The 7,386-nt window shown below is 24.8% G+C and overlaps 1 non-coding gene across 1 annotated transcript; it reads right to left on the bottom strand.

Annotated features, from left to right (window-relative positions):
- Nucleotides 1-3,182: 3,182 nt before the first annotated feature.
- Trnal-cag (transfer RNA leucine (anticodon CAG)) lies at nucleotides 3,183-3,265 on the bottom strand. Its single transcript has one exon. It is a non-coding gene; the product is annotated as a tRNA-Leu (tRNA).
- Between the last annotated feature and the right edge of the window lie 4,121 nt (nucleotides 3,266-7,386).

Here is a 7,386-nt window from a genome sequence, read left to right as displayed (position 1 = left end):
TTAGTTATTAAAATAACAAAACATTTAATGCATTTTCAACAATAAATTAATTAATAAATTTAAGTGATTTTGATGAATTTCATTTACTTATTTTGAACTTCAAACATTTTTAATTGTTGTATGAGAAACCTTAATTTCGTTTTCCATGCTTATAGACATATAAAAATATTCTTTCAACGTAAATTGTAAAAAATAAAAACTAAAGACAGTCTATGATTAGGTATAAATTTCTACTTTTGACATCTTAATGTACCAACTATATCTAGAATTGTAGAAATTTTGAATCATTTTTTCACATAAAATAATACTATTATAAACTTTTCCCAATCTACTATGTAGTGCATTTTAAGATTGATATGCAATTTAAGCCTTTCTAAAGCCTTAAAAATTCTAAAGTATGTAATACAATGTATTAATGTTGTTAATTATATGACCTATGAAATAATAAATACATTATAATTTAAATTTGATTTCTAAAACATTATTTTTGCAAATTATTCTTTTGGGATCAGTTGAAAAGTGGTAATTTTCAAATTTTAACCAATAACAACCGATCTTTTTGTCTTATTCAAGAAGCCTACTCTGTATTCTGCTCTCTTACAAAAAGTCGGAAAATATGTAAATAATTCAAAACACTTTGGAAAAAGTAAGATGAAACAAAATATTTTTGAATTATGGCATGAAATAAATCACTTGTGATATATAATATTAAAGTTTAAGATTCATGTTAGAAAAATGTATCTAAAATCAGTAATTGTTTTTAAATTTATTTTTGCTATTTATTTTATTTTACTAAAACCATTGTTAAAATCAAGTAGTTTATAAAAAGTTTGAAATTTATGATTTACCATATTTTTTCTGAATACATTTATAATATAATATTTTTAACTGTTTAAACTGTTTAAAGATTTATAAATTATTACTATTGTTAATACTACCTATAATCAATGAATTTGGACATTTATAAATGTTTACATCCACTATATTCAGTATAATAAATTGACATCGTTTAAGTATCTGATAAAATTAAATATTTATGTCGGTGGCTGAATATAAAGTAAAAATGTATTTAAAAACTGTAGAGTTTATGCGTCTATTGTGTTTATATCCAGCTAGTGAATAATTTATTACCATTTATTGTAATTAATTTCGGACACATTTCAAATCTGTCACAACTAATTACTAAAAAGAGTCAACAATTTTCCATATCCATTTTAATACTAATGTTAAAATAAAAGTACCTATAAATTATATTCTGCTAGTGTTTTTTTTTTATTATTTTTGAATTGTCTTAAATGAAACGAACTATCTATAAATAGCTATAGAATGGTAATCACTCGGCTTGAAGTAGACGTTATACCAACAATACATATAGGTATACTAAGTATACTAGATTATAAGAGTGTAATTTTCTCTTTTTTCTATTTTATTTACTACCTAAAATTTCGTTGATGGAAAAACTAATTAAATGTACTATCATACAGTCTAAAGGTTTGTCGTCTCGTTAACTCTTTGTGGGTACATTCATCCACTCTTTTAGAATCTAAAGTTAAGATTCATAATAATGTATCTAATATGCGAGTAAATGTGTGCGTGTATGTGTATATGAAGGTATAAAACCTTGCAGATGCGGGTATAGTAAGAACATAGGAGGGTTGGTAAAAATACTACAATGCGTTAACGTTATTTTGGCTAAGTCGTATAGTTGATCCGTTGCCAAGACTATTAAACATTGCAGGATTTTGTAACGAGCTGTGAGTTAACCTCATCAGAAGGCTCGAGGAAAAAAATGAGAAAAAAACAAACCTAATCTAGAAGAATAAAAAAAAACAGCGGTGCTTGTCTTGTTTGCGAATGTTCATTTTTTTTTTATTATTATTATTATCACTATTAGTTATTATATTTTTTTCTTTTCAATTATATGAAAAACGCAACATAAGATAATGTGAATCAAGATCTGAGTATATATTATATAATAATTATAATTTATCGTTATTCTCAACTCCAATATTAATTATTGCTCACCCAACTAGATTAAAGTCAACTTTTTTTATTATTTTATTATTATTTTGTTCTCCTCCTTTCCATTCTCTCTTCCTTGTTTTTATTTGTGTCTCCCCGTCGAAGACACCAAAAATTAATCACACGGCTTTTAAACCTTTAAAGCTATTATTAATGCAACTTGCTATACAATTTATGTATGCTGATTGTTGAAATCATGTTTAATTATAGCTCACAAGGTCTGTGTTTTAGTTAAAGTAAATAGATGAATAACCAATTATAACTAATAAATTACAATTATAATATAAAAGTTAAATAAAATTGGTTATAGAAATATTATAACTGCTCGTATGCTGTTGAATTACAAAATTTTGCTAAACATTTTTATTAGAATTTATTATAATATATACCTACTGATATAACTTTCAAAATATTTTGGCTCCCTATTGGTTCATAAAAACTTGCTGTTTTTTGAGTTTTTTTTTTTTCAATTTGTAAAACTGATATTTTATGAATGTATGATAAAATGTTTGTATTTTAGTAAAAAATCCTAAAACTTAAACAAAAGGTTTTTTATTAGCCATTGCTAAAATTTAAAAAAAAAAGTTAGTTTAATAAGTTTTTTACCAATCCGCCAAAATCTCGAAGATTTACAAATTATTTTATAGGTAGTTAAAAATGTATGTTTATTTTTTTAATTTTAATAACTGAGGATTAAAGATTTCTCATAAGTTTTTCTTACAAAAACATACAATTTTTAAAATATATGTAATATTAAAAATTATTTTTTAAACATACCTAACACATTAAAAAAAAATGGATATTTAAACAAAAAAATAATGATTTGAATAATATTGTAATAATATATTATAAACAAAATAATATTATAAGTTTATATTTTTGTTTCATTTTTTACTTTGTTGTGATCGTCACTTCTGGAAGTTAGTAGAAGTATATTCAATTTCTATTTTATAATAGAACTATTATAAAATATTATATTATAAATTGTTAATAATTTTAGGTATATGGTCCAATGGTTAGGTCACAATTTACGAGAATCTAATTATGAATAAATTATATTATAGAAATTATAATATATTAAAATATTTTATATTTTAATATTTTAAATATAGATATTAAATAATGATTATACAAGTGAAAAAAAAATGCAAAAATTTTGTTGTCAGAAGTGGGATTCGAACCCACGCCCACAGAGTGGACTGCGACCTGAACGCAGCGCCTTAGACCACTCGGCCATCCTGACGATGTTGTGATGATTAGTTATTGATATTATTTAACTAAGCAACCTATAATTATTTCAAAATAAAATTTAACTGTCAAATAATAAATAAGTAACGGGTCTATTTTTTCAAGATTTAACACGATCTTTACAAGTATATTTAGTTATTAAAAAAACACATTTGAATAGTATATAAAAGTATTCCAGTATGATAATAATATGGTATATATGGTATACCTATATTAAAACAATAATTGTATATATACCTACTGTATTATTACTTATTAGATACGTATAAAACTAATCTACTAACTACTACATAATAGATAGATCCCTATATTATAATTTAATAAGACACCATTATCCCATGACCCATGGTTTCGATAAAGTAGGTACTTATATTTTAAATTGTGTACCTACATACCTATTATAGGTATTTAATTTTTATTCCAGTGCGCGGTGTGCGTGTACAACACAAACTTGTAGTTTAAGCTTACTTATATCTGACAGCTGTTCAATGTACGCTGTACATGTTATCCCTGCAAAGAACCACTCGTAATTCTCAGGAAACGAATAACTCGTTTAGTTGGACAGAAAATGACGAAGCTCGCAAATTTATTTATTTACAAGACTGATAAACTAATCCAAACCATAAGCTCAACATGACCGACATAATGTTGTGGACACGACTTCAAACCACTGTCCACTATTATTCCTATTAATGAACACACTCAGTAATGGCGTCATTTGTTGTCGGTGGCGGGGCGATAAGGGGGAAATTTGTCCTTGTCTGATTTTAAAAGCAGCCCGGTGGTCCGATGCTCGGTTGTTGCTGTTTAAATATGAAAAAACATGTCTATTTTCATGATATTTACTCTGAATTTTATACTGTGTACTTGGAATGAGATATTATTGTCACAACGATAAATTATTGGTCTAATAATAACCGTTTATTTTGTAGTATCTAACTAATAAGTAATAACTAATAATAGAATATATTTATAAATTATAAGCATAGATTCACGACTGCGCGAGAACGAACGTGCATGTACGTTACAATTGTGGGAAATATTAACATGGTTACTCGCCGGCTATAGTAGGTAAACCACGCTAAAACGGTATAGGTACCTATATATGCATTTTAGATCATAATAATATGTGGACATGGTAATCGCCGTTAATAAATATGTTTAAAGCCGAATATTCATTACACCGTGTTGTATTGCGATATTGCATTCCGCATATTTAATAGGTGTAGGTAACAAAATGTGGTAACCCGTCACAAACGAGTTGAATTTTATTATATCGGATGATTAGATAATTATATTTGATCGTTATAATATTTTCATGAAAATGTTTCACTGTCCGTTGTTCGAGTCTACATAAATCAAACCATTTTTGTCATCGTCCACGAATGCATAATTGTATAACTCGATAATATAATATCATAAATACTAAAGTGAACTTACTACTCAATACAGTAATGTAGAGACGTGTGGTGCGATGTTGAAATCAGTCTTGTAAAGCATGTCTAATAGGCATTACCTATATTATATTACTATTACTATTACTTTTGGTCCGACAAACACGTCGCATGTTTTCTGAGGATTATGAGCCGAGTGATGCGTCAAGGTAAGATTCTCATCATTCACCTAAGACTTTAGACGACTGATATGTATATAACTGTATATTATTCAAAGGCTCCTCGTACGATATGACGTCTCTATAAACATAATTTTAAATTTACTGTTGTTTCACTGAATATAGTTTGTAGGAACCTAGATACACATATGTAGGTATAAAATACAAATATAATCTTTATAAAGGATAAACTGGTCGCATTATCCTCATGTCATTAAAATGTTGACAAATAATATCTTGGTTTTATGTATACCTACTACACCTACTTAAAAATTCTAAAAATTGTTTTATTTTTATTTTAAACATTTGTATTTTAATATTACTTTTTGTTTTAAATACTTACTAGTATCTACATAATATTATAATTGCATAATGGGTAATGTTTTATGATACAGTTTAGTTAACATTAAAAAATAATAATAATAGTAATAATAATTGTTAGTGTAATAATATTAATTTATTAACAATATCAAAGTTATAATTCAGTCCATTATATTTTTCTACCCACACTGAATATTTTAAAATCGTAAAGTAGAGCATGAACATTTGTAGTATTATTTCATTTCATTTTCTTTTGAGTAAAAGAGTAAAATGTAGAATTGTTATTGTACATGAAAATACTCAAAGTTGAATCGAAATTGGCGAACAATCTGTACTACTGTACGTCGATACTTCTTAAGAATACTTACACTTATAGCCGTTTCCTGTTGTGTACCTGCCTTATCCGCCGAGTATTTTCTTAGATTGTATTTTCTTCCTTATTTGACCCACCATTAACCAGCTCGTTTGAACGTACTGCAACCTTTTTGTAGATACGTTTCTTTGTAATCCTGGTAGATCCTTTTGATTATTAAAGGTATCTATTTTCTTTTTGGTCTGTGTTCTTTGATCATTTATCTTTTTAATACAATATTGAATATACCATAATTAATACATAATTACCACGTACGAGTGAATAGGCATAATTTTTAAAGATAAATATAAGAACTTCCCATATCATGTATTATATAATTATAAAAACAGAAAGCAATGATGTATTATAAAGTAAAACGCGTTAAAAATATGATGTAGCACAAACATAAATATAAACATTTAAAATTATATTATATTATTCACATAATATTTGTGACAGTTAAGTTTATAGTTGTTCAGTTATTTTAAAATTGTTATAGGTATGTGTTATTTGTTCGATATTGGAAAAAAACAATTTCTTAATTTATTCTTTGTTTTTTTTTTAATAATTTAGCAATCATTTTAAAGGGTGAATACTAAGTATAAGAACTAAGGATTTTTTAATACACTGACTACAAAAAATTAAAAAATAAATTAATAATGTTTACTTATGTGTACCAAAATAAAATTTTATTTCACTTTATTTTATATGATTTTTTATGTAAAAATATGTTCACATTTATTTGTTGAAAAAAATTTTTTTTTTTCCACTATTAACAGTTTTATGAATATGACATCAAATGATATTACTTATTGTCAGGTACATAACAACAATTAAATATCATCAATACATTTAATGTTAAATTAAATAATAAAAATAAAATGTATTAAAAGTTTTAAATGATTTTATTGGATATATTTACAAAGTAAATTTTATTATTTTCACCAAGTATCAGTTTAGAAATAGTATTCTTCGCACGTAAAGGGTTGGCAGGTATTATTAGTACAATGCATTGGATACTGAAGTGGTTGCATTTACATATAAAATAAAAATGTGATTGTTACAATCTTAATGGAACCATTATTTTTTTAGATAAAGGTTGTTATATGTATATATATATATTATTTTTTAAATTGGGATTATACATTTTTACAATTTTACAACTACTTGAATACATAAATTAAAAATTATTAGATTATATTTATATAATATGTGTATTAAATATATTTATAATTTATGTTCAAATAATATTAAAATATATGTGTATCGAAAAAAAAAATATTTTTTTGTATTTTTATTAACTTCAGATTTTAAATGTATATATTTTTTTTTCACAGTTTGAATGTATCATATTAATATTTACAAGCAAAGTCTAAATCAAACAGCTAGAATAATATTAAGCTGACAAGTGCACATTCAACAAAATATAATGTTGAATCATAATCGGTTTACAGTAGATTATAAATTTAAATTACTGTTAAAAATATATCATAAGCAAAAAGATATGAATTAAATAACCAATAGGTGTAAATAATATAATATGAGGTGAGTAGATAATATAATATTATGCAATATACCTAAAATGGTAAATTATACCATTAAACTAAAAATAATCTTTGATCTTCCCTGTTTTAAGTAATAATATGTACTCGCATTTTTTTAAAATCTCATTTCACCCTTATTTTACTATAATTTTAATAAATTAAAAATGTATCTATATTATATGATAAAATTAAAAAAAAAATCCTTTAATCCGACTAGATTATTAGAAATAAGTAATTTTCTGAATAAAATGTCAAAATGCATTTTTTATAACTCAATTTTGGATATT

The sequence above is a fragment of the Aphis gossypii genome, chromosome 2 (assembly GCF_020184175.1).
Source record: "Aphis gossypii isolate Hap1 chromosome 2, ASM2018417v2, whole genome shotgun sequence".
Taxonomy (NCBI): Eukaryota; Metazoa; Arthropoda; class Insecta; order Hemiptera; family Aphididae; genus Aphis; species Aphis gossypii.
The sequence above is the reverse complement of the archived record's forward strand: the minus strand, read 5'-3'. Positions and strand labels throughout refer to the sequence as shown.